The following is a 26,851-nucleotide window of genomic DNA, read 5'->3' as shown; positions in this document are numbered from 1 at the left end:
AATTTTCCCTTTTTTACATAAAGATAATTGAAATAACCAGGCTTCATCTCCTGCCCTGTTTCAACATATCCTTCATCACAAATCTCATGTGCAACTTTCCTGAACTTTTCAGCGTCTTCCAACAATCCACAGTCAACTAGTCTACCCCTTTTCTGCCGGATGCCTTCGTCCCACAACGCAGGCTGAAGTCTCCCCTCCATGGGAAAATTTAACACCTTAAACACTTTTGGTGCATTCTTAAATGACCTTTTCCTCTCGCGACCGACCATGATATTCATCCCATCCTCTCCCTCCTGCAGGGGAGACAATTTAGTTCTGCTCCACGGAAACATTGATTAATCACTACAACTGACAAAAGATCCTTGATTTGTGCACAGCACGAGTCCGGCTGGACCTCACAGCTGTTCCACTGACTTTACTTCACCGCCTCCCATTGGGGGAGTCTCGAATGGCCAAATGAAAGGAGGAGAACTCTCGTCTGCAGCTCTCCGGACACTAGATATATGTATATCTACGTGCGTGTCCTACCCAATCTTCGATCACCTGCCGCGACTGAAACTAATAATGTTCAGTCTCCTAAGGATCTTTGTCAGAAGTTAAGGAAGATAAACACAATATTCACTTGTCAATCCGAGGTGATACACCCCTTATAGTCTCACCTTTGACTATATCCAACCAAGACGTCCGGAGATACTGCAAACAACCACACACCACGTGGAAACCACGCCAAACGGTCAGTATCACTAGTAAAGAACTCTTGCACTTACCATGGCTTTTTGTGGGGGATGATCAGTCCCAATTCCAGTGGGGGAGGCTGAAAGCAAGTCTCTCTTTGTGGACGTCCAGGGGTGATGGGGCGACCCTGGTTAGGGATCCGAGGCACGGCACCAAGCTGTTGAGGGAGGGCAATAACCCTTCACGGTTGACCAAGTGAGTGTCAAATTATTATGTTGATTGCAATCCACAGAAAACCAAATGGAGGCAATGCTCTGTATGGGAGGATTCAGAGAATCTCTAATACCGTTTATTTCTACTTAGCATTTTATATTGTTTTGAGTTTATCAATAGCCAATCTCCTACAGACATACTACAGGCTTGAATCAATGTTAGTACAATTATTACGGAAATACACATATGGTCATATTATCGTTAGTTCGGTGCATGGTGGAAATTTACAAGGTTATACACATCCTGGCTCAGACCAGTCAGATAACGGGCACAGGGTGTCTCACAGAATGTTCTTGTGAGAAAAGGTTAGTGTGAGAAAGTTGCATGAGAAAAGAAGGAAAGAATGTATGTTATGCAAGGAGTGATAATAACATGATTTTAGAGCAAGCAGACAAAATGGAGTTGCTCTAGCATGAGTATCAATATGTCCTTTACATTATCAGTTATATTCTTGTACATAGACGGCAGTATTATAGTAGTTATATTCTTGTACATAAGAGCAGTATTATAGCAGTTATACACTTTTACATAGAGGGCAGTATTATAGTAGGTATAGCATTGTACATTGGAGAAGTATTATAGTAGTTATATTCTTGTACACAGGAGCAGTATTATAGCAGTTATATTCTTTTACATAGAGAGCAGTATTATATCAGTTATATTCTTGTACATAGGAGCAGTATTATACTAGTTATATTCTTGTACATAGAGGGCAGTATTATAGCAGCTATATTCTTGTTCATAGAGGGCAGTATTATATTAGTTATATTCTTGTACATAGGAGCAGTATTATAGTAGTTATATTCTTGTACATAGGGGCAGTATTATAGTAGTTATATTCTTGTACATAAGATCAGTATTATAGTAGTTATATTCTTGTACATAGGAGCAGTATTATAGTAGTTATATTCTTGTACATAGGGGCAGTATTATAGTAGTTATATTCTTGTACATAGGGGCAGTATTATAGTAGTTATATTCTTGTACATAGGAGCAGTATTATAGTAGTTATATTCTTGTACATAGGGGCAGTATTATAGTAGTTATATTCTTGTACATAGGGGCAGTAATATAGTAGTTATTTTCTTGTACATAGGGAGCAGTATTATAGCAGTTATATTCTTGTACAAAGGGAGCAGAATTATAGTAGTTATATTCTTGTAAATAGGGAGCAGTATTATGGTAGCTATATGCTTGTCTGTCAGGCATTCCACAGCGACGACACCGGGGAGATCACGCAATATCTCACCGTGCCGTCACTCTATCAGGATTTTGTCAGGGATCCGCGAGCACACGGTCCCCACTACTCTCTACGTAAGTATCGGCAAGCAACCAGTAAGCGTATGGCGTCACACCTCTGGATTCCAACGCATGAAATATGTCTTTTCGCCCTCCGTAGCGTCACTGTCAGCTTCACGATAGCCCGATTATTAATATTATTCACTGTCACCACCGGCCGAGTTTGAACTATACTACAGGCCTGGTCAGACGCCTGCGTTCTGTTAGCGTATGGCTTCGGGGAAGGGAACGATTACAGAGCAAAAGAAACAGAACTATTAAATTTTATATTTAATCCCAAAGGGAGGCAGTGTTATGAAAAGTTTACAAGATTTTACAAAGGAGACATTACAATACATAAGCAGTTACACAAAATAATAAGGATTAAGGAAGAGACTTACTATACGATCGCTGAGATGATTCTATATGGGTGGAGGGGAGACACTGGAAGGTCTGTTGGTCTCTCGCTCTTCTGAAAGAACACTTTTAGGGAGATATCTCATACAACGGAATGCCCATCATTCCATACTTTCTAGAGTTCAGAAACCGTTTCGCCCAGCTAGCTACCTTGGCTAAAGAACATCAGTGAATGGCCCAGTGCGGACAAAAAACCTGGAATGGCCGTAGCGCCAGGACCCAGTAATTTATGGAAGCGCAACAAGTGCTCATGATTATTGCTTCCCCTGCCAACAAGCTTCAAGCAGCGTGGGAAATCCCTTATCAGGTTGTCAAGAAAATTAATGACACTAACTAAGTTATTGCCCTGGATCCTAGCGGTCAAGGACAGAAGGCCGTCCACATCAATATGCTAAATGAATATCACGACCGATTTTTGCCTGTTATAGCCATCTACCAACCCCTAGTGATACCGTTGAGGACGATTATCTCCCTGATCTTTTCCATGTCACCCAAGCAGGAGGATCCCTGGAACAAGTGCCCCTGGGCTCCCATTTATCGGATATACAAAAGGGCAATATTATCTCCGTACTAAGACTGAGGGCTGCTGCTTTCTCCTCAAAGCCGGGGAAGACTACTCTCACCAGCCACCATGTGGCTGCCTACCGGGTTCCTGAGGCTGTTCAAGGCATGATAAAGAACGAACTGGAGTAGATGAAACAACTGGGAGTTATTCAGCCACCTCTCCGCTCTTGGGCCTCACTTGTCGTCCTGGTCCCCAAGAAGGATGGTACAACGTGGTTCTGCATTGATTACAGACGATTAAATGATGAAACAAAGAGTGACGCTTACCCCATGCCCAGGGTTGATGATCTATTGGATCGTGTAGCCAGTGCCCAATTTGTAAACACGTTAGACTTGAGCAAGGGGTACTGGCAGATACCCCTAACGGAGGACGCTCGGGAGCGCTCAGCCTCCATTAATCCATTTGGGCTTTTTGAGTTCCTGGGAATTTCCTTCAGGATGAAAAATGCACCCACTACTTTCCAGAGACTGGTAGATCGACTGTTAGAACAATGTCAGGACTTTGCCTGTGCTTACCTGGATGACATTTCTATGTTTAGCACAACCTGGGAGCAACATCTTAAACACTTGGGCATAGTGCTAGACTGTATCCTTACTGCAGGACTGACCATTCGCCCTGATAAATGCCAGTTGGGGATGGCTGCAGTGCAGCACCTCGGGCATAGAGTAAGCGGAGTGACCCTAAAGCCTGAGCCTGCCAAGGTGGAAGCCATTAGCAACTGGTGTAGACCAAAGACTAAAAAGCAGGTACTTGCATTTTTAGGAACTGTTGGTTACTATCGAAAAAATTTTCTAATTCCAGTACCTTGGCCAAGCCACTAACCGACCTGACCCGCAAGAACATGCCTGGGAATATGACGTGGACGACCGCATGCGAGGATGCCTTTTCAGCATTAAAGACCGCCCTCATCACTGCTCCTGTATTGGTTGTCCCTGACTAAAAGTGCAGGTTACTCGTGTAGACAGGTTTATCAACCTTCGGGATTGGGGCAGTACTTAGCCAAGTAAACACCATCAGAGAAGAACATCCTGTTGCTTTTGCCGGTCGGAAACTACTGGATCTGGAAGTTGCCTATGCCACCATTGAAAAGGAGTGACTTGTCATCGTGTAACGGGTCCGGGAGGCGGACTGTAACGGGTCCGGGAGGCGGAACCTCTGAGCTACTATACAAGGGGGCGGCCCTTGTAAGGGAGCGGGTGGCAGTCTCTGGGTGAACGGACAGGGAGTTACGGCAAGTGATCAGGGCAGTCTCTGGGTAAGGGGTAGGTACGACCTGTGATGGCAGAGCCTCCGGGTAGGCTAGCAGGCAGGTGGTAGATGTGTGCTCCCAGGTGAGCAAGCGAGAGTCTCTGGAATAGCTGATGGTCACCGCACGTGACAACGGGACCTCCGGGCTGGCAAGCAGGCAGGTAACGGAGATGCGCTCCCAGGTGAGCGGGCAAGAGTCTCTGGAATAGCTGATGGTCACCGCACGTGACAACGGGACCTCCGGGCTGGCAAGCAGGCAGGTAACGGAGATGCGCTCCCAGGTGAGCGGGCAAGAGTCTCTGGAATAGCTGATGGTCACCGCACGTGACAACGGGACCTCCGGGCTGGCAAGCAGGCAGGTAACGGAGATGCGCTCCCAGGTGAGCGGGCAAGAGTCTCTGAGATAGCTGGTGGTCACAGCACGTGACAACGGAGCCTCCGGGCTGGCAAGCAGGCAGATAACGGAGAAGCGCTCCCAGGTGAGCGGGCAAGCTGGTCCATAGACAGACTGACCGGAGTAGTAAGGCAGACCGTCGGACCTCAGGCAAGCAGGCAGGTAGCTGACATGCGCTCCCAGGTGAGCGGGCAGGCTGGTCCTTAGACAGACTGACAGGAGAAGTAAGGCAGACCGTCGGACCTCAGACTGGCAGACAGGTAACAAGTATTCAGGCAGGAATCAGGCAGGTAACTGGCAGGTACTGGCAGGTAACTAGCAGGAAACTGGCAGGTAACTGGCAACGGGACCTGAGGGCTGAAGCACAGGTGAGACACAGGTGCAAACAACATTGCTCGGGCACCTCCATTTTGGAGGAGGTGCCTTATATATGATGAAGTCCTCCGGCCATTGGCCGGGGACTCTTTAGGGCGGCGCGCGCGGCCCCTTTAAGAGGAGGGGAGCGCGCGCGCGCGCGCCCTAAGCACAGGGGCCGGGAAGGAGCGCGCGCTGAGAGCAGAGCAGGAGGAGGACGCCGGGACGGAGCGCGCGCTGACAGCAGAGCGGGGGGAGGAAGCCGGGCACGGAGCAGAGCGGTGAGAGGAGCAGCGTCCCTGCCTAGCAGAGGGCAGGGACGCCGGCACTACAGTACCCCCCCCTTTAGGCCCCCCCTTTTTTAGGCCAGACAGAAATTTAGCTAGGATGAGAGGGGCATGGATGTTCTCCCGGGGCTCCCACGTTCTCTCCTCAGGACCAAACCCCTTCCAATCTACCAGGAAAAAGGTCTTTCCTCTTACCCTTTTGGTGGCAAGAATGTTCTCTACCTCAAACTCGTCCACAGCAGAAACCGGAGCAGGAGGCGTACCTGTAGACTTGGAAAAAGAGTTAAGTACCACAGGTTTGAGGAGAGACACATGGAAGGAGTTAGGGATCCGTAAGTTGGCCGGGAGTTTCAATTTATAGGCCACCGGGTTGATCTGACTGATGACCTCCAGTGGGCCGATGAACCGAGGCCCTAACTTATAGGAAGGGATCTTGAGCCGGACATATTTGGACGAGAGCCAGACTTTATCCCCAGGGCGGAATTGAGGAGGGTCCAGACGTTTTTTGTCAGCGTGTCTTTTCATACGCTCGGATGACAGAAGAAGTGCGGACCGGGTACTCTCCCATATGGAGGAAAATTTGTTAACAAGAGATTCCGCAGCCGGATTGTCCGCCGAGGTGGAGACGGGAAACGGGATCCGAGGATGCTGACCGTAGACTACAAAAAACGGGGATTTGGAGGAAGACTCGCTCTCGTGATTGTTGTACGAGAATTCGGCCCATGGCAGGAGATCCACCCAGTCAGAATGGTGGGCATTAACGAAGTGCCGAAGGTAACTGGTCAGGTTCTGATTGATCCGCTCCACTTGACCATTAGACTGTGGGTGGTAAGCGGAGGAGAAGTCCAGGGTGACGTCCAGCAATTTACAAGTGGCTCTCCAGAAACGGGAAGTGAACTGTACCCCACGATCCGACACGATGTGACGGGGCAGGCCATGAAGACGGAAGATGTGGCGGATAAAGTCTTTAGCCAGCTCGGGTGCAGACGGAAGACCTGGCAGTGGAATGAAGTGAGCCATCTTGGAGAAGCGGTCAGCGACCACCCAAATGACCGTACAACCGGCAGAGACAGGCAGATCAGTAATGAAGTCCATCGCTATATGCTGCCAGGGGGCAGCAGGTACTGGCAGAGGTAGGAGGCGGCCGGCCGGCAGGTGTCTCGGAACTTTGTTGCGGGCGCAGGACACACAGGCAGAAACAAAGTCTATTACATCCTTGTGCAGGTTAGGCCACCAGTAGTGCCGGGTAATAAGCTGGAGGGTCTTTTTCTGACCGGCGTGGCCAGCTAGTTTAGACGAATGACCCCAGTGTAGAATCTTCTCCCGATCAGGTACTGGTACGAACGTCTTACCAGGAGGAAGACGATTTAGACTCACGGGAGCCACCTGCATTACTCTGGCGGGATCGATGATATGTTTCGGATCCTCCTCGAGATCAGACACCAGAAAGGATCGAGACAAGGCATCCACCTTGACGTTTTTGTCAGCCTGGCGAAAATGAAGGACAAAATCAAAACGAGCAAAAAACAAGGACCACCGGGCTTGGCGCGGGTTAAGTCTCTGGGCATGCTGGAGGTAAGCCAAGTTCTTGTGGTCAGTGTAAATTATTACCGGGTGAAGAGCCCCCTCGAGCAGGTAACGCCACTCCTCCAATGCCAGTTTGATGGCCAATAACTCTCGGTCTCCTATGGAATAGTTGCGCTCAGAGGAGGAGAAGAGTTTAGAGAAGAAGCCACAAGTTACCATCCTCCCGGAAGATGATTTTTGAGTAAGTACCGCTCCGGCTCCAGAGGAGGAGGCGTCAACTTCCAGGAAGAACTGCTTGTTGCCATCTGGGCGATGCAGCACCGGGGCGGAAGAGAAGGCCTGTTTAAGGGAAAGAAAGGCCTCCTCTGCTTCGGGTGGCCACTCTTTGGGATTAGTACCTTTACGGGTGAGCGCAGAAATTGGGGCCGTCCGGGAAGAGAAGTGTGGTATGAAGAGGCGGTAGTAGTTGGCGAAGCCCAGGAAACGCTGAATGGCCTTCAACCCCTCCGGTCGGGGCCATTTCTCGATGGCAGACAGTTTCTCAGGATCCATTTGAAGGCCGGTCTGAGAGATAATGTAGCCCAGAAACGGAAGCGAGGTCTGCTCAAAGAGGCACTTCTCAAATTTAGCGTAGAGATGGTTCTGCCTTAGCCTGAGCAGGACCTGACGAACGTCCCTCCGGTGAGTCTGGAGATCCGGAGAGAAGACCAAGATGTCGTCCAGGTACACCACTACGCAGGAGTAGAGAAGGTCCCGGAAGATGTCATTGACCAACTCTTGAAAGACGGCAGGAGCGTTACAGAGACCAAAGGGCATTACCAGGTATTCATAGTGGCCGTCCCGGGTGTTGAATGCCGTCTTCCATTCATCCCCCTGACGAATACGAACCAGGTTGTACGCCCCACGAAGGTCCAGTTTGGTGAAGATCCTAGCCCCCCTCAGACGATCAAATAATTCTGGAATGAGCGGAAGGGGGTACTTATTCTTCACCGTGATCAGGTTTAGGCCTCTATAGTCTATACAGGGACGGAGAGAGCCGTCCTTCTTTTTGACGAAAAAGAAGCCTGCTCCCGCCGGGGAGGTAGATTTCCGGATGAATCCTCTGGCCAGATTCTCCTCAATATATTCGGACATTGACCGGGTCTCAGCAGCGGATAAAGGATAGATACGCCCACGGGGAGGAGTAGTACCGGGTAGCAGATCGATGGGACAGTCGTATGGTCTATGTGGTGGTAATGTCTCTGCCTCCTTTTTATTAAAGACATCTGCATAAGACCAATAAGGAATCGGAAGTCCAGGTAGATTAGCTGGGGTAGGAGAGGGACGAACGGGATGGACGGGAACCAGGCAGGTCTTATGACAGTCTTGTCCCCAGCGAAGGACCTCTCCGGTTTGCCAGTGTAGCACGGGTGCATGTCTCTGGAGCCAGGGCAGACCTAGCAAGAGGGCGTGAGAGAGTCCAGGCAGAACATGAAAGGAGATACTTTCAGAATGCAGCATTCCCACCTGCAGGGTAATGGATTCGGTGATGAGTTGAATGGGGCGAGGTAAGAGGCCCCCATCCACGGCAGCGACAGACAAGGGTACAGCCAGAGGTTTGGTGGGGATGCGGTATTTCTCAACCAGGGACTGTGAAATAAGGTTCCCGGCTGCTCCAGAGTCAAGTTGGGCTAGTTCGAAATAACGGTTCTCCCCGTAGATGATCGAAACTGACAACAGCAGGGATGGAGAGGATTTATTCTTGTCTAGGTGGACCTCTCTGAGCGAACCTAGACACAGGCGTTTCCCGACCTCTCCGGGCAGGCACGGATCCGGTGCTCCTTACTGCCACAGTAGAAGCAGCTCCCCTCGGCACGGCGTGAGTCCTGACGGGTTTTGACCATCTTGGTCTGGTCGACCTGCATAGGCTCAGGAGAGTGTACCTGGGGAGAGATGGAGGGAATGACGGGTTTCTGGAAAGTAGGAGCTAAACGTGGAATCCTTCTCTCACGGGTGACCTCTTTGGCACGCTCCTGAAACCGTAGGTCAATTCGGGTGGCAAGAGTTATTAAGTCATCGAGAGTGGTAGGAATGTCCCGACCGGCAAGTTCATCTTTAATACGGCCGGACAGACCCTCCCAGAAGACGGAAACCAGAGCGTCGTTATCCCAGGCCAGCTCCGAGGCAAGGGTACGGAACCGTATGGCATATTGGCCCACGGTGAGACTCCCCTGACGGAGGCGTAGCAACGATGATGCAGATGAGGTCTTCCGTCCGGGTTCGTCGAAGACTTTCCGGAAAGCCGTGAGAAAAGCAGGCAAGTTGGACACCAGGGGGTCTCCTCTCTCCCATAGAGGATTCAGCCAGGCCAGGGCCTCCCCGGTGAGATGGGACATGATGAAGGCAATTTTGGCCCGGTCGGAGTTAAACTGGTAGGACAAAAGTTCAAAATGCAGGGTGCACTGATTCAAGAAGCCCCGAGCCTGGACGGGGTCGCCTCCGAAGCGAGGAGGTGCAGAAAGCCGGGGTCCGGGGTAGGATACCATAGTATTAGTGAGCAGCGGAGCCGCCGGATTGCAAGATATGGCACTGGCGGAGGTTGTTGGTGGATCAGACAGAGTGTTCAGGCGAGTATTAACATTCCGCAGGTGACCCAGGATGGCCTCCTGTTGGGACCTCTGACGGGACAGTTCAAGAGCGAGGTCCGAGAGCGAGGGAGCTTGGGTGCCACCGGGTTCCATGGCCCGAGCAAACTGTAACGGGTCCGGGAGGCGGACTGTAACGGGTCCGGGAGGCGGAACCTCTGAGCTACTATACAAGGGGGCGGCCCTTGTAAGGGAGCGGGTGGCAGTCTCTGGGTGAATGGACAGGGAGTTACGGCAAGTGATCAGGGCAGTCTCTGGGTAAGGGGTAGGTACGACCTGTGATGGCAGAGCCTCCGGGTAGGCTAGCAGGCAGGTGGTAGATGTGTGCTCCCAGGTGAGCAAGCGAGAGTCTCTGGAATAGCTGATGGTCACCGCACGTGACAACGGGACCTCCGGGCTGGCAAGCAGGCAGGTAACGGAGATGCGCTCCCAGGTGAGCGGGCAAGAGTCTCTGGAATAGCTGATGGTCACCGCACGTGACAACGGGACCTCCGGGCTGGCAAGCAGGCAGGTAACGGAGATGCGCTCCCAGGTGAGCGGGCAAGAGTCTCTGGAATAGCTGATGGTCACCGCACGTGACAACGGGACCTCCGGGCTGGCAAGCAGGCAGGTAACGGAGATGCGCTCCCAGGTGAGCGGGCAAGAGTCTCTGAGATAGCTGGTGGTCACAGCACGTGACAACGGAGCCTCCGGGCTGGCAAGCAGGCAGATAACGGAGAAGCGCTCCCAGGTGAGCGGGCAAGCTGGTCCATAGACAGACTGACCGGAGTAGTAAGGCAGACCGTCGGACCTCAGGCAAGCAGGCAGGTAGCTGACATGCGCTCCCAGGTGAGCGGGCAGGCTGGTCCTTAGACAGACTGACAGGAGAAGTAAGGCAGACCGTCGGACCTCAGACTGGCAGACAGGTAACAAGTATTCAGGCAGGAATCAGGCAGGTAACTGGCAGGTACTGGCAGGTAACTAGCAGGAAACTGGCAGGTAACTGGCAACGGGACCTGAGGGCTGAAGCACAGGTGAGACACAGGTGCAAACAACATTGCTCGGGCACCTCCATTTTGGAGGAGGTGCCTTATATATGATGAAGTCCTCCGGCCATTGGCCGGGGACTCTTTAGGGCGGCGCGCGCGGCCCCTTTAAGAGGAGGGGAGCGCGCGCGCGCGCGCCCTAAGCACAGGGGCCGGGAAGGAGCGCGCGCTGAGAGCAGAGCAGGAGGAGGACGCCGGGACGGAGCGCGCGCTGACAGCAGAGCGGGGGGAGGAAGCCGGGCACGGAGCAGAGCGGTGAGAGGAGCAGCGTCCCTGCCTAGCAGAGGGCAGGGACGCCGGCACTACACATCGTATGGGCGCTAAAAAAATTACAGCCATACTTGCATAGCAGGGACTTTACAATTGTTACAGTCTACAACCCATTCACATGGCTGAACCGCGTATCAGGGGACAATGGAAGATTGCTGTGGTGGAACTTATCTTTACAACCCTATAGCTTCTCCATCCAATACAAATTGGGAAGCCAACACCAGAACGCAGATGGACTGTCTCGACAAGAAGAACCATAGACTCCCTCAGGCTGACCTATACCTGTCACTGTACAAGGAACTATAAACAGTTGAGCAATGTGGACTTGTAAAAAAATACTTATTACGGTATAATTTTTCTATCGAGGACTTCTTATCAGATGCGATCGATCAAAGTATCGATATCACGATATTCTTATAAAAAAAAGTATCGATTTATTCTTGAATTGTCCATTAAAAAGAGTTAGAGTGATTGTCCATTTGTCCATAATTAGCTTAAGTGTTGAGAGTCACCCATCTTTCCCTGGGATCCTGGATGGTAGATTGCGTCTGTCTGTGTCCGGCACGTGTGTCAGGATGACACCATGTGTCCGGGTAAAGGACGTGTCTCCTTGGGCGTACATCTCAGCTGTTTCCTTCACACATCAATCCTCGTCCAGTGTCCTGTGAAATGGCAAGAGCGCCCCCTGTCTCTAACATGGGATTATATAGGTCGATCATATAGCACCTGTTCTTCTGCATATGGCACTGAACTAAAAATACACAAATAGCGCATGACATCTAGAAACCCTAGCACGATGGCTGATGCAATCTTATGCAATGTATGGTACAGAACTCAGAATTAAGAATAAAATGAATATCCATAATTAATATTTAACTGGACTAAAGTGAGCAGGCCAGAGGTCTGTGTAGACCTCATGGCGTTCTCACTTATTAAGAGGCGGGAGAGGTTGTGATGGTGTGATATGGTATGTGGGGTATCATTTTGTCTATATTTATATTTTGCTGATTCTCATAGTGTTCTTTTGTTACTCTGTGACCCTTTAATGTTGACTTCTCTTGTGGGTGAGTTGATATTTGGTAATTGATGAATAGCTGTTATTTATCATCTGATATCAGCTCCCACAGTTTACTGTACTGTTATCTGTGCCCAGGGTCAGTGAATAATGCTGTTTGCTGATATGCTAATGACATATTGAACCAGCTTGTTGATTTTGCAAAGTAAAGAAAGACACACAATGCAAATTGATAAAATGCTCAAACATTGAGCTCCTGCCACCTTCCGCACCTTCCCCCCTGACTTGTGAATGAGGAGAGGGATCCTGTGTGGGACAACGATGTGAGCCCGGCACCTCGGAGAGAAAGAGAAGCATGTGGACTATTTTATCCTCTGTCTGCTGGATTGTTGGACTCTCATCTCCCAGGGCTTTTATCCTGTTACTGAACTGCATTTGAGTTCTGGAGTATTTTATCCTCGGTGTGGTGGATTGTATATGGACCTTTCGGTTTTGCCTATAATAAAGATCTTGGGATTGTTCACTCTTCCCTCGCTCTGTTGATTGTGTGATACTGGAGAAGGACCCCGTGACAAGGGGCATTATTATAGTAATTCCTTTGAAAGCTCTTTGGTCTTCACCATAGTGGAGTTTGGAGTGACTGAGGTTGCGGACAGGTGTCTTTTATACTGATAACGAGTTCAAACAGGAGCCAATACTACAGGTAATGAGTGGAGGACAGAGGAGCCAGTACTACAGGTAATGAGTGGAGGACAGAGGAGCCAGTACTACAGGTAATGAGTGGAGGACAGAGGAGCCAGTACTACAGGTAATGAGTGGAGGACAGAGGAGCCAGTACTACAGGTAATGAGTGGAGGACAGAGGAGCCAGTACTACAGGTAATGAGTGGAGGACAGAGGAGCCAGTACTACAGGTAATGAGTGGAGGACAGAGGAGCCAGTACTACAGGTAATGAGTGGAGGACAGAGGAGCCAGTACTACAGGTAATGAGTGGAGGACAGAGGAGCCAGTACTACAGGTAATGAGTGGAGGACAGAGGAGCCAGTACTACAGGTAATGAGCGGAGGACAGAGGAGCCAGTACTACAGGTAATGAGCGGAGGACAGAGGAGCCAGTACTACAGGTAATGAGCGGAGGACAGAGGAGCCAGTACTACAGGTAATGAGCGGAGGACAGAGGAGCCAGTACTACAGGTAATGAGTGGAGGACAGAGGAGCCAGTACTACAGGTAATGAGTGGAGGACAGAGGAGCCAGTACTACAGGTAATGAGTGGAGGACAGAGGAGCCAGTACTACAGGTAATGAGTGGAGGACAGAGGAGCCAGTACTGCAGGTAATGGGTGGAGGACAGAGGAGCCAGTACTACAGGTAATGAGTGGAGGACAGAGGAGCCAGTACTACAGGTAATGAGTGGAGGACAGAGGAGCCAGCGCTACAGGTAATGAGTGGAGGACAGAGGAGCCAGTACTACAGGTAATGAATGGAGGACAGAGGAGCCAGTACTACAGGTAATGAGCGGAGGACAGAGGAGCCAGTACTACAGGTAATGAGCGGAGGACAGAGGAGCCAGTACTACAGGTAATGAGCGGAGGACAGAGGAGCCAGTACTACAGGTAATGAGTGGAGGACAGAGGAGCCAGTACTACAGGTAATGAGTGGAGGACAGAGGAGCCAGTACTACAGGTAATGAGTGGAGGACAGAGGAGCCAGCACTACAGGTAATGAGTGGAGGACAGAGGAGCCAGTACTACAGGTAATGAGCGGAGGACAGAGGAGCCAGTACTACAGGTAATGAGCGGAGGACAGAGGAGCCAGTACTACAGGTAATGAGTGGAGGACAGAGGAGCCAGTACTACAGGTAATGAGTGGAGGACAGAGGAGCCAGTACTACAGGTAATGAGTGGAGGACAGAGGAGCCAGTACTACAGGTAATGAGTGGAGGACAGAGGAGCCAGTACTACAGGTAATGAGTGGAGGACAGAGGAGCCAGTACTACAGGTAATGAGTGGAGGACAGAGGAGCCAGTACTACAGGTAATGAGTGGAGGACAGAGGAGCCAGTACTACAGGTAATGAGTGGAGGACAGAGGAGCCAGTACTACAGGTAATGAGTGGAGGACAGAGGAGCCAGTACTACAGGTAATGAGCGGAGGACAGAGGAGCCAGTACTACAGGTAATGAGCGGAGGACAGAGGAGCCAGTACTACAGGTAATGAGCGGAGGACAGAGGAGCCAGTACTACAGGTAATGAGCGGAGGACAGAGGAGCCAGTACTACAGGTAATGAGTGGAGGACAGAGGAGCCAGTACTACAGGTAATGAGTGGAGGACAGAGGAGCCAGTACTACAGGTAATGAGTGGAGGACAGAGGAGCCAGTACTACAGGTAATGAGTGGAGGACAGAGGAGCCAGTACTGCAGGTAATGGGTGGAGGACAGAGGAGCCAGTACTACAGGTAATGAGTGGAGGACAGAGGAGCCAGTACTACAGGTAATGAGTGGAGGACAGAGGAGCCAGCGCTACAGGTAATGAGTGGAGGACAGAGGAGCCAGTACTACAGGTAATGAATGGAGGACAGAGGAGCCAGTACTACAGGTAATGAGCGGAGAACAGAGGAGCCAGTACTACAGGTAATGAGCGGAGGACAGAGGAGCCAGTACTACAGGTAATGAGCGGAGGACAGAGGAGCCAGTACTACAGGTAATGAGTGGAGGACAGAGGAGCCAGTACTACAGGTAATGAGTGGAGGACAGAGGAGCCAGCACTACAGGTAATGAGTGGAGGACAGAGGAGCCAGTACTACAGGTAATGAGCGGAGGACAGAGGAGCCAGTACTACAGGTAATGAGCGGAGGACAGAGGAGCCAGTACTACAGGTAATGAGTGGAGGACAGAGGAGCCAGTACTACAGGTAATGAGTGGAGGACAGAGGAGCCAGTACTACAGGTAATGAGTGGAGGACAGAGGAGCCAGTACTACAGGTAATGAGCGGAGGACGGAGGAGCCAGTACTACAGATAATGAGTGGAGGACAGAGGAGCCAGTACTACAGGTAATGAGCGGAGGACAGAGGAGCCAGTACTACAGGTAATGAGCGGAGGACAGAGGAGCCAGTACTACAGGTAATGAGCGGAGGACAGAGGAGCCAGTACTACAGGTAATGAGCGGAGGACAGAGGAGCCAGTACTACAGGTAATGAGCGGAGGACAGAGGAGCCAGTACTACAGGTAATGAGTGGAGGACAGAGGAGCCAGTACTACAGGTAATGAGTGGAGGACAGAGGAGCCAGTACTACAGATAATGAGTGGAGGACAGAGGAGCCAGTACTACAGGTAATGAGTGGAGGACAGAGGAGCCAGTACTACAGGTAATGAGTGGAGGACAGAGGAGCCAGTACTACAGGTAATGAGTGGAGGACAGAGGAGCCAGTACCACAGGTAATGAGTGGAGGACAGAGGAGCCAGTACTACAGGTAATGAGTGGAGGACAGAGGAGCCAGTACTACAGGTAATGAGTGGAGGACAGAGGAGCCAGTACTACAGGTAATGAGTGGAGGACAGAGGAGCCAGCACTACAGGTAATGAGTGGAGGACAGAGGAGCCAGTACTACAGGTAATGAGTGGAGGACAGAGGAGCCAGTACTACAGGTAATGAGTGGAGGACAGAGGAGCCAGCACTACAGGTAATGAGTGGCGGACAGAGGAGCCAGTACTACAGGTAATGAGTGGAGGACAGAGGAGCCAGTACTACAGGTAATGAGTGGAGGACAGAGGAGCCAGTGCTACAGGTAATGAGTGGAGGACAGAGGAGCCAGTACTACAGGTAATGAGTGGAGGACAGAGGAGCCAGTACTACAGGTAATGAGAGGAGGGTGAAGGAGCCAGTACTACAGGTAATGAGAGGAGGGCGGAGGAGCCAGTACTACAGGTAATGAGTGGAGGACAGAGGAGTCAGTACTACAGGTAATGAGCGGAGGACAGAGGAGCCAGCACTACAGGTAATAAGTGGGGGATAGAGGAGCCAGTACTACAGGGAATGAGTGGAGGACAGAGGAGCCAGTACTACAGGTAATGAGTGGAGGACAGAGGAGCCAGTACTACAGGTAATGAGTGGAGGACAGAGGAGCCAGTACTACAGGTAATGAGTGGAGGACAGAGGAGCCAGTACTACAGGTAATGAGTGGAGGACAGAGGAGCCAGTACTACAGGTAATCAGTGGAGGACAGAGGAGCCAGTACTACAGGTAATGAGTGGAGGGCAGAGGAGCCAGTACTACAGGTAATGGGTGGAGGACAGAGGAGCCAGTACTACAGGTAATGAGCGGAGGACAGAGGAGCCAGTACTACAGGTAATGAGTGGAGGACAGAGGAGCCAGTACTACAGGTAATGAGTGGAGGACAGAGGAGCCAGTACTACAGGTAATGAGTGGAGGACAGAGGAGCCAGTACTACAGGTAATGAGTGGAGGACAGAGGAGCCAGTACTACAGGTAATGAGCGGAGGACAGAGGAGCCGGTACTACAGGTAATGAGTGGAGGACAGAGGAGCCAGTACTACAGGTAATGAGTGGAGGACAGAGGAGCCAGTACTACAGGTAATGGGTGGAGGACAGAGGAGCCAGTACTACAGGTAATGGGTGGAGGACAGAGGAGCCGGTACTACAGGTAATGAGTGGAGGACAGAGGAGCCAGTACTACAGGTAATGAGCGGAGGACAGAGGAGCCAGTACTACAGGTAATGAGTGGAGGACAGAGGAGCCAGTACTACAGGTAATGAGTGGAGGACAGAGGAGCCAGTACTACAGGTAATGAGTGGAGGACAGAGGAGCCAGTACTACAGGTAATGAGTGGAGGACAGAGGAGCCAGTACTACAGGTAATGAGTGGAGGACAGAGGAGCCAGTACTACAGGTAATGAGTGGAGGACAGAGGAGCCAGTACTACAGGTAATGAGTGGAGGACAGAGGAGCCAGTACTACAGGTAATGAGTGGAGGACAGAGGAGCCAGTACTACAGGTAATGAGTGGAGGACAGAGGAGCCAGCACTACAGGTAATGAGTGGAGGACAGAGGAGCCAGTACTACAGGTAATGAGTGGAGGACAGAGGAGCCAGTACTACAGGTAATGAGTGGAGGACAGAGGAGCCAGTACTACAGGTAATGAGTGGAGGACAGAGGAGCCAGTACTACAGGTAATGAGTGGAGGGCAGAGGAGCCAGTACTACAGGTAATGAGTGGAGGACAGAGGAGCCAGTACTACAGGTAATGAGTGGAGGACAGAGGAGCCAGTACTACAGGTAATGAGTGGAGGACAGAGGAGCCAGTACTACAGGTAATGAGTGGAGGACAGAGGAGCCAGTACTACAGGTAATGAGTGGAGGGCAGAGGAGCCAGTACTACAGGTAATGGGTGGAGGACAGAGGAGCCAGTTCTACAGGTAATGAGTGGAGGACAGAGGAGCCAGTACTACAGGTAATGAGTGGAGGACAGAGGAGCCAGTACTACAGGTAATGGGTGGAGGACAGAGGAGTCAGTACTACAGGTAATGAGTGGAGGACAGAGGAGCCAGTACTACAGGTAATGAGTGGAGGACAGAGGAGCCAGTACTACAGGTAATGAGCGGAGGACAGAGGAGCCAGTACTACAGGTAATGAGTGGAGGACAGAGGAGCCAGTACTACAGGTAATGAGTGGAGGACAGAGGAGCCAGTACTACAGGTAATGAGTGGAGGACAGAGGAGCCAGTACTACAGGTAATGAGTGGAGGACAGAGGAGCCAGTACTACACGTAATGAGCGGAGGACAGAGGAGCCAGTACTACAGGTAATGAGCGGAGGACAGAGGAGCCAGTACTACAGGTAATGAGTGGAGGACAGAGGAGCCAGTACTACAGGTAATGAGTGGAGGGCAGAGGAGCCAGTACTACATTTAATGAGTGGAGGACAGAGGAGCCAGTACTACAGGTAATGGGTGGAGGACAGAGGAGCCAGTACTACAGGTAATGAGTGGAGGACAGAGGAGCCAGTACTACAGGTAATGAGTGGAGGACAGAGGAGCCAGTACTACAGGTAATGAGTGGAGGACAGAGGAGCCAGTACTACAGGTAATGAGTGGAGGACAGAGGAGCCAGTACTACAGGTAATGAGTGGAGGACAGAGGAGCCAGTACTACAGGTAATGAGTGGAGGACAGAGGAGCCAGTACTACAGGTAATGAGTGGAGGACAGAGGAGCCAGTACTACAGGTAATGAGTGGAGGACAGAGGAGCCAGTACTACAGGTAATGAGTGGAGGACAGAGGAGCCAGTACTACAGGTAATGAGTGGAGGACAGAGGAGCCAGTACTACAGGTAATGAGTGGAGGACAGAGGAGCCAGTACTACAGGTAATGAGTGGAGGACAGAGGAGCCAGTACTACAGGTAATGAGTGGAGGACAGAGGAGCCAGTAATACAGGTAATGAGTGGAGGACAGAGGAGCCAGTACTACAGGTAATGAGTGGAGGACAGAGGAGCCAGTACTACAGGTAATGAGTGGAGGACAGAGGAGCCAGTACTACAGGTAATGAGTGGAGGACAGAGGAGCCAGTACTACAGGTAATGAGTGGAGGACAGAGGAGCCAGTACTACAGGTAATGAGTGGAGGACAGAGGAGCCAGTACTACAGGTAATGAGTGGAGGACAGAGGAGCCAGTACTACAGGTAATGAGTGGAGGACAGAGGAGCCAGTACTACAGGTAATGAGTGGAGGACAGAGGAGCCAGTACTACAGGTAATGAGTGGAGGACAGAGGAGCCAGTACTACAGGTAATGAGTGGAGGACAGAGGAGCCAGTACTACAGGTAATGAGTGGAGGACAGAGGAGCCAGTACTACAGGTAATGAGTGGAGGACAGAGGAGCCAGTACTACAGGTAATGAGTGGAGGACAGAGGAGCCAGTACTACAGGTAATGAGTGGAGGACAGAGGAGCCTCTTAAAGAAGAAGTTACAGGTCTGTGAGAGACAGAAATCTCGCTTGTTTGTAATTGACCAAATACTTATTTTCCACCAAAATTTGGAAAAAATTTCTTTCCAAATCAGACAATGTGATTTTCATGATTTGTTTTCTCATTTTGTCTCTCATAGTTGAGGTCGACCTCATCTTTATAAGTGGGAGAACTTGCACAATTGGTGGCTGACTAAATTCTTTTTTCCCCACTGTAGGGGCAGTATTATAGTAGTTATATTCTTGTACATACAGGGCAGTATTATAGTAGTTATAGTCTTGTACATAGGAGCAGGATTATAGTAGTTATATTCTTGTACATAGGAGCAGTATTATAGTAGTTATATTCTTGTACATAGGAGCAGTATTATAGTAGTTATATTCTTGTACATAGGGGCAGTATTATAGTAGTTATATTCTTGTACATAGGAGCAGTATTATAGTAGTTATATTCTTGTACATAGGGGCAGTATTATAGTAGTTATATTCTTGTACATAGAGGGCAGTATTATAGTAGTTATATTCTTGTACATAGGGGCAGTATTATAGTAGTTATATTCTTGTACATAGGGAGCAGTATTATAGTAGTTATATTCTTGTATATAGGGGGCAGTATTATAGTAGTTATATTCTTGTACATAGGGGCAGTATTATAGTAGTTATATTCTTGTACATAGGAGCAGTATTATAGTAGTTATATTCTTGTACATAGGAGCAGTATTATAGTAGTTATATTCTTGTACATAGGGGCAGTATTATAGTAGTTATATTCTTGTACATAGGGGCAGTATTATAGCAGTTATATTCTTGTACATAGGGGGCAGTATTATAGTAGTTATATTCTTGTACATAGGGGCCAGTATTATAGTAGTTATATTCTTGTACATAGGGGGCAGTATTATAGTAGTTATATTCTTGTACATAGGGGGTAGTATTATAGTAGTTATATTCTTGTACATAGGGGCAGTATTATAGTAGTTATATTCTTGTACATAGGGAGCAGTATTATAGTAGTTATATTCTTGTATATAGGGGGCAGTATTATAGTAGTTATATTCTTGTACATAGGGGCAGTATTATAGTAGTTATATTCTTGTACATAGAAGCAGTATTATAGTAGTTATATTCTTGTACATAGGAGCAGTATTATAGTAGTTATATTCTTGTACATAGGGGCAGTATTATAGTAGTTATATTCTTGTATATAGGGGCAGTATTATAGTAGTTATATTCTTGTACATAGGGGGCAGTATTATAGTAGTTATATTCTTGTACATAGGGGCCAGTATTATAGTAGTTATATTCTTGTACATAGTAGCAGTATTATAGTAGTTATATTCTTGTACATAGGAGCAGTATTATAGCAGTTATATTTTTGTACATAGGGGGCAGTATTATAGTAGTTATATTCTTGTACATACGGAGTAGAATTATAGTAGTTATATTCTTGTATATAAGAGCAGTATTATAGTAGTTATATTCTTGTACATAGGGGCAGTATTATAGTAGTTATATTCTTGTACATAGGGGGCAGTATTATAGCAGTTATATTCCTGTACATAGGGGGCAGCATTATAGTAGTTATATTCTTGTACATAGGGGGCAGTATTATAGCAGTTATATTCTTGTACATAGGGGGCAGTATTATAGTAGTTATATTCTTGTACATAGGGAACAGTATTATAGTAGTTATATTCTTGTACATAGAGGGCAGTATTATAGTAGTTATATTCTTGTATATAGGAGCAGTATTATAGTACTTATATTCTTGTATATAGTAGCAGTATTATAGTAGTTATATTCTTGTACATAGGAGCAGTATTATAGTAGTTATATTCTTGTACATAGGGAGCAGTATTATCGTAGTTATATTCTTGTACATAGGGGACAGTATTATAGTAGTTATAGTCTTGTACATAGGGGACAGTATTATAGTAGTTATATTCTTGTACATAGGGTGCAGTATTATAGTAGTTATATTCTTGTACATAGGAGGCAGTATTATAGTAGTTATATTCTTTACAAAGGAGCAGTATTATATAAGTTATATTCTTGTACATAGGGAGCAGTATTATAGTAGTTATATTCTTGTACATAGGGGCAGTATTATAGTAGTTATATTCTTGTACATAGGGAGCAGTATTATAGCAGTTATATTCTTGTACATAGGAGCAGTATTATAGTAGTTATATTCTTGTACATAGGAGCAGTAATATAGTAGTTATATTCTTGTACATAGGGGCCAGTATTATAGTAGTTATATTCTTGTACATAGGAGCAGTATTATAGTAGTTATATTCTTGTACATAGGAGCAGTATTATAGTAGTTATATTTTTGTACATAGGGGGCAGTATTATAGTAGTTATATTCTTGTACATACGGAGTAGAATTATAGTAGTTATATTCTTGTATATAGGAGCATTATGATAGTAGTTATATTCTTGTACATAGGGGCCGTATTATAGTAGTTATATTCTTGTACAATGGGGGCAGTATTATAGCAGTTATATTCTTGTACATAGGGGGCAGCATTATAGTAGTTATATTCTTGTACATAGGGGGCAGTATTATAGCAGTTATATTCTTGTACATAGGGGCAGTATTATAGTAGTTATATTCTTGCACATAGAGGGCAGTATTATAGTAGTTATATTCTTGTACATAGCAGCAGTATTATAGTAGTTATATTCTTGTACATAGGGAGCAGTATTATAGTAGTTATATTCTTGTACATAGGGAGCAGTATTATAGTAGTTATATTCTTGTACATAGGAGCAGTATTATAGTATTTACAGTCATATGAAAAAGTTTGGGCACCCCTATTAATCTTAAGCTTAATGTTTTATAAAAATTGGTGTTTTTGCAGCAGCTCTTTCAGTTTGATCTATGTAATAACTGTTGGACACAGTAATGTTTCTGCCTTTAAATGAGGTTTATTGTACTAACAGAAAATGTGCAATCTGCATTCAAACAAAATTTGAAAGGTGCATAAGTATGGGCACCCTTATCATTTTCTTGTTTTAAATACTCCTACCTACTTTTTACTGACTTACTAAAGCACTTTTTTTGGTTTTGTAACCTCATGGAGCTTTGAACTTTATAGCCAGGTGTATGCAATCATGAGAAAAGCTACTTAAAGTGGCCACTTGCAAGTTGTTCTCCTGTTTGAATCTCCTCTGAAGAGTGGCATCATGTGCTCCTCAAAACAACTGTCAAATGATCTGAAAACAAAGATTATTCAACATAGTTGTTCAGGGGAAGCATACAAAAAGCTGTCTCAGAGATTTAACCTGTCAGTTTCCACTGTGAGGAACATAGTAAGGAAATGGAAGAACACAGGGACAGTTCTTGTTAAGGCCAGAAGTGGCAGGCCAAGAAAAACATCAGAAAGGCAGAGAAGAAGAATGGTGAGATCAGTCAAGGACAATCCTCAGACCACCTCCAGAGAGCTGAAGCATCAACTTGCTGCAGATGGTGTCACTGTGCATCGGTCAACTATACAAGGCACTTTGCACAAGGAGAAGCTGTATGGGAGAGTGATGCGAAAGAAGCCGTTTCTGCAAGCACGCCACAAACAGAGTCGGCTGAGGTATGCAAAAGCACATGTGGAGAAGCCAATTTCTTTTTGGAAGAAGGTCCTGTGGACTGATGAAATCAAGATTGAGTTATTTGGTCATACAAAAAGGCGTTATGCATGGTGGCAAAAAAACACAGCATTCCAAGAAAAACACTTGCTACCCACAGTAAAATTTGGTGGAGGTTCCATCATGCTTTGGGGCTGTGTGGTCAATGCTGGCACTGGGAATCTTGTTAAAGTTGAGGGACGCATGGATTCCACTCAGTATCAGCAGATTCTTGACAATAGTGTTCAAGAATCAGTGATAAATATGAAGTTACAAAGTGGATGGATCTTTCAGCAAGACAATGATCCAAAACACCGCTCCAAATCTACTCAGGCATTCATGCAGAGGAACAATTACAATGTTCTGGAATGGCCATCCCAGTCCCCAGACCTGAATATCATTGGACATCTGTGGGATCATGTGAAGAGGGCTGTCCATGCTCGGGGGCGACCATCAAACTTAACTGAACTGGAATTGTTTTGTAAAGAGGAATGGTCAAAAATACCTTCATCCAGGATCCAGGAACTCATTAAAAGCTACAGGAAGCGACTAGAGGCAAAAGGAGGATCTACTAAATATTAATGTCACTTTTCTGGTGAGGTGCCCATACTTATGCACCTGTCAAATTTTGTTTGAATGCAGATTGCACATTTTCTGTTGGTACAATAAACCTCATTTCAAGGCAGAAACATTACTGTGTCCAACAGTTATTACATATATCAAATTGAAATAGCTGTTGCAAAAACACCAATTTTTATAAAACATTAAGCTTAAGATTAATAGGGGTGCACAAACTTTTTCATATGACTGTATATTCTTGTACATAGGAGCAGTATTATAGTAGTTATATTCTTGTATATAGGAGCAGTATTATAGTAATTATATTCTGGTACATAGGGGGCAGTATTATAGTAGTTATATTCTTGTACATAGGAGCAGTATTATAGTAGTTATATTCTTGTACATAGCAGCAGTATTATAGTAGTTATATTCTGGTACATAGGGGGCAGTATTATAGTAGTTATATTCTTGTACATAGGAGCAGAATTATAGTAGCTATATTCTTGTACATATGGGCAGTATTATAGTAGTTATATTCTTGTATATAGGAGCAGTATTATAGTAGTTATATTCTTGTACATAGGGGCCAGTATTATAGTAGTTATATTCTTGTACATAGGAGCAGAATTATAGTAGCTATATTCTTGTACATATGGGCAGTATTATAGTAGTTATATTCTTGTATATAGGAGCAGTATTATAGTAGTTATATTCTTGTACATAGAGGGCAGTATTATAGTAGTTATATTCTTGTACATAGCAGCAGTATTATAGTAGTTATATTCTTGTACATAGGGGGCAGTATTATAGTAGTTATATTCTTGTACATAGGAGCAGTATTATAGTAGTTATATTCTTGTACATAGGGGGCAGTATTATAGTAGTTATATTCTTGTACATAGGAGCAGTATTATAGTAGTTATATTCTTGTACATAGGGAGCAGTATTATAGTAGTTATATTCCTGTAAATAGGGGCAGTATTATAGTACTTATATTCTTGTACATAGAGGCAGTATTATAATAGTTATATTCTTGTACATAGGAGCAGTATTATAGTAGTTATATTCTTGTAAATAGGGGCAGTATTATAGCAGTTATATTCTTGCACATAGGTGCAGTATTATAGTAGTTATATTCTTGTACATATGGGCAGTATCATAGGAGTTATATTCTTGTACATAGAAGCAGTATTATAGTAGTTATATTCTTGTACATAGCAGCAGTATTATAGTAGTTATATTCTGGTACATAGGGGGCAGTATTATAGTAGTTATATTCTTGTACATAGGAGCAGAATTATAGTAGCTATATTCTTGTACATATGGGCAGTATTATAGTAGTTATATTCTTGTATATAGGAGCAGTATTATAGTAGTTATATTCTTGTACATAGGGGCCAGTATTATAGTAGTTATATTCTTGTACATAGGAGCAGAATTATAGTAGCTATATTCTTGTACATATGGGCAGTATTATAGTAGTTATATTCTTGTATATAGGAGCAGTATTATAGTAGTTATATTCTTGTACATAGAGGGCAGTATTATAGTAGTTATATTCTTGTACATAGCAGCAGTATTATAGTAGTTATATTCTTGTACATAGGGGGCAGTATTATAGTAGTTATATTCTTGTACATAGGAGCAGTATTATAGTAGTTATATTCTTGTACATAGGGGGCAGTATTATAGTAGTTATATTCTTGTACATAGGAGCAGTATTATAGTAGTTATATTCTTGTACATAGGGAGCAGTATTATAGTAGTTATATTCCTGTAAATAGGGGCAGTATTATAGTACTTATATTCTTGTACATAGAGGCAGTATTATAATAGTTATATTCTTGTACATAGGAGCAGTATTATAGTAGTTATATTCTTGTAAATAGGGGCAGTATTATAGCAGTTATATTCTTGCACATAGGTGCAGTATTATAGTAGTTATATTCTTGTACATATGGGCAGTATCATAGGAGTTATATTCTTGTACATAGAAGCAGTATTATAGTAGTTATATTCTTCTACAGAGGAGCAGTATTTTAGTAGTTATATTCTTGTACATAGGGGCCAGTATTATAGTAGTTATATTCTTGTACATAGGAGCAGTATTATAGTAGTTATATTCTTGTACATAGGAGCAGTATTATAGTAGTTATATTTTTGTACATAGGGGGCAGTATTATAGTAGTTATATTCTTGTACATACGGAGTAGAATTATAGTAGTTATATTCCTGTACATAGGAGCAGTATTATAGTAGTTATATTCTTGTACATAGGAGCAGTATTATAGTAGTTATATTCTTGTACATAGGAGCAGTATTATAGTAGTTATAATCTTGTACATAGGGGAGCAGTATTATAGTAGTTATATTCTTGTACATAGGTGCAGTATTATAGTAGTTATATTCTTGTACATAGGGGCAGTATTATAGCAGTTATATTCTTGTACATAGGGGGCAGTATTATAGTAGTTATATTCTTGTACATAGGGGGCAGTATTATAGCAGTTATATTCTTGTACATAGGGGGCAGTATTATAGTAGTTATATTCTTGTACATAGGGGCAGTATTATAGTAGTTATATTCTTGTATATAGGAGCAGTTTTATAGTAGTTATATTCTTGCACATAGGGGCAGTATTATAGTAGTTATATTCTTGTATATAGGAGCAGTATGATAGTAGTTATATTCTTGTACATAGGGGCAGTATTATAGTAGTTATATTCTTGTACATAGGGGGCAGTATTATAGTAGTTATATTCTTGTACATAGAGGGCAGTATTATAGTAGTTATATTCTTGTACATAGGGGGCAGTATTATAGTAGTTATATTCTTTACAAAGGAGCAGTATTATAGTAGTAATATTCTTGTACATAGGAGTAGTATTATAGTAATTATATTCTTGTACATCGGAGCAGTATTATAGTAGTTATATTCTTGTATATAGGAGCAGTATTATAGTAGTTATATTCTTGTACATATGGGGCTGTATTATAGTAGTTATATTCTTGTACACAGGAGCAGTATTATAGTAGTTATATTCTTGTACATAGAGGGCAGTATTATATTAGTTATATACTTGTAAATATAGGCAGTATTATAGTAGTTACATTCTTGTACATAGGGGCCGTATTATAGTAGTTATATTCTTGTACATAGGGGCTGTATTATAGTAGTTATATTCTTGTACATAGGGGGCAGTATTATAGTAGTTATATTCCTGTACATAGGGGCAGTATTATAGTATTTATATTCTTGTACATAGGGGCAGTATTATAGTAGTTATATTCTTGTACATAGGGGGCAGTATTATAGTAGTTACATTCTTGTACATAGGGAACAGTATTATAGTAGTTATATTCTTGTACATAGAGGGCAGTATTATAGTAGTTATATTCTTGTATATAGGAGCAGTATTATAGTAGTTTTATTCTTGTATATAGGAGCCGTGTTATAGTAGTTATATTCTTGTACATAGGAGCAGTATTATAGTAGTTATATTCTTGTACATAGGGAGCAGTATTATAGTAGTTATATTCTTGTACATAGGGGACAGTATTATAGTAGTTATATTCTTGTACATAAGGTACAGTATTATAGTAGTTATATTCTTGTACATATGGGCAGTATTATAGGAGTTATATTCTTGTACATAGAAGCAGTATTATAGTAGTTATATTCTTCTACAGAGGAGCAGTATTATAGTATTTATATTCTTGTACATAGGGGGCAGTATTATA

The 26,851-nt window shown here is 45.5% G+C and overlaps 1 protein-coding gene across 2 annotated transcripts in view; it reads left to right on the top strand.

Moving 5' to 3' along the window:
- Nucleotides 1-26,851, top strand: part of LOC141167168 (beta-1,3-galactosyltransferase 5-like) — a 75,024-nt gene that overhangs the window by 29,915 nt on the left and 18,258 nt on the right. The window contains exon 2 of one of the 2 annotated variants that reach the window (XM_073654571.1): nucleotides 300-733. The exons of the other annotated variant lie outside the window; for it this stretch is intronic. The gene's annotated coding sequence lies outside the window, so the exon portion shown is untranslated. The remainder of the gene's footprint in view (nucleotides 1-299; nucleotides 734-26,851) is intronic. 2 annotated transcript variants of the gene reach the window in all.

This window comes from Phyllobates terribilis, unplaced genomic scaffold (assembly GCF_046119375.1).
Source record: "Phyllobates terribilis strain yellow unplaced genomic scaffold, ASM4611937v1 Scaffold_11__3_contigs__length_659146591, whole genome shotgun sequence".
Lineage (NCBI taxonomy): Eukaryota > Metazoa > Chordata > Amphibia > Anura > Dendrobatidae > Phyllobates > Phyllobates terribilis.
This window is presented reverse-complemented; position numbering and strand designations above follow the sequence as displayed.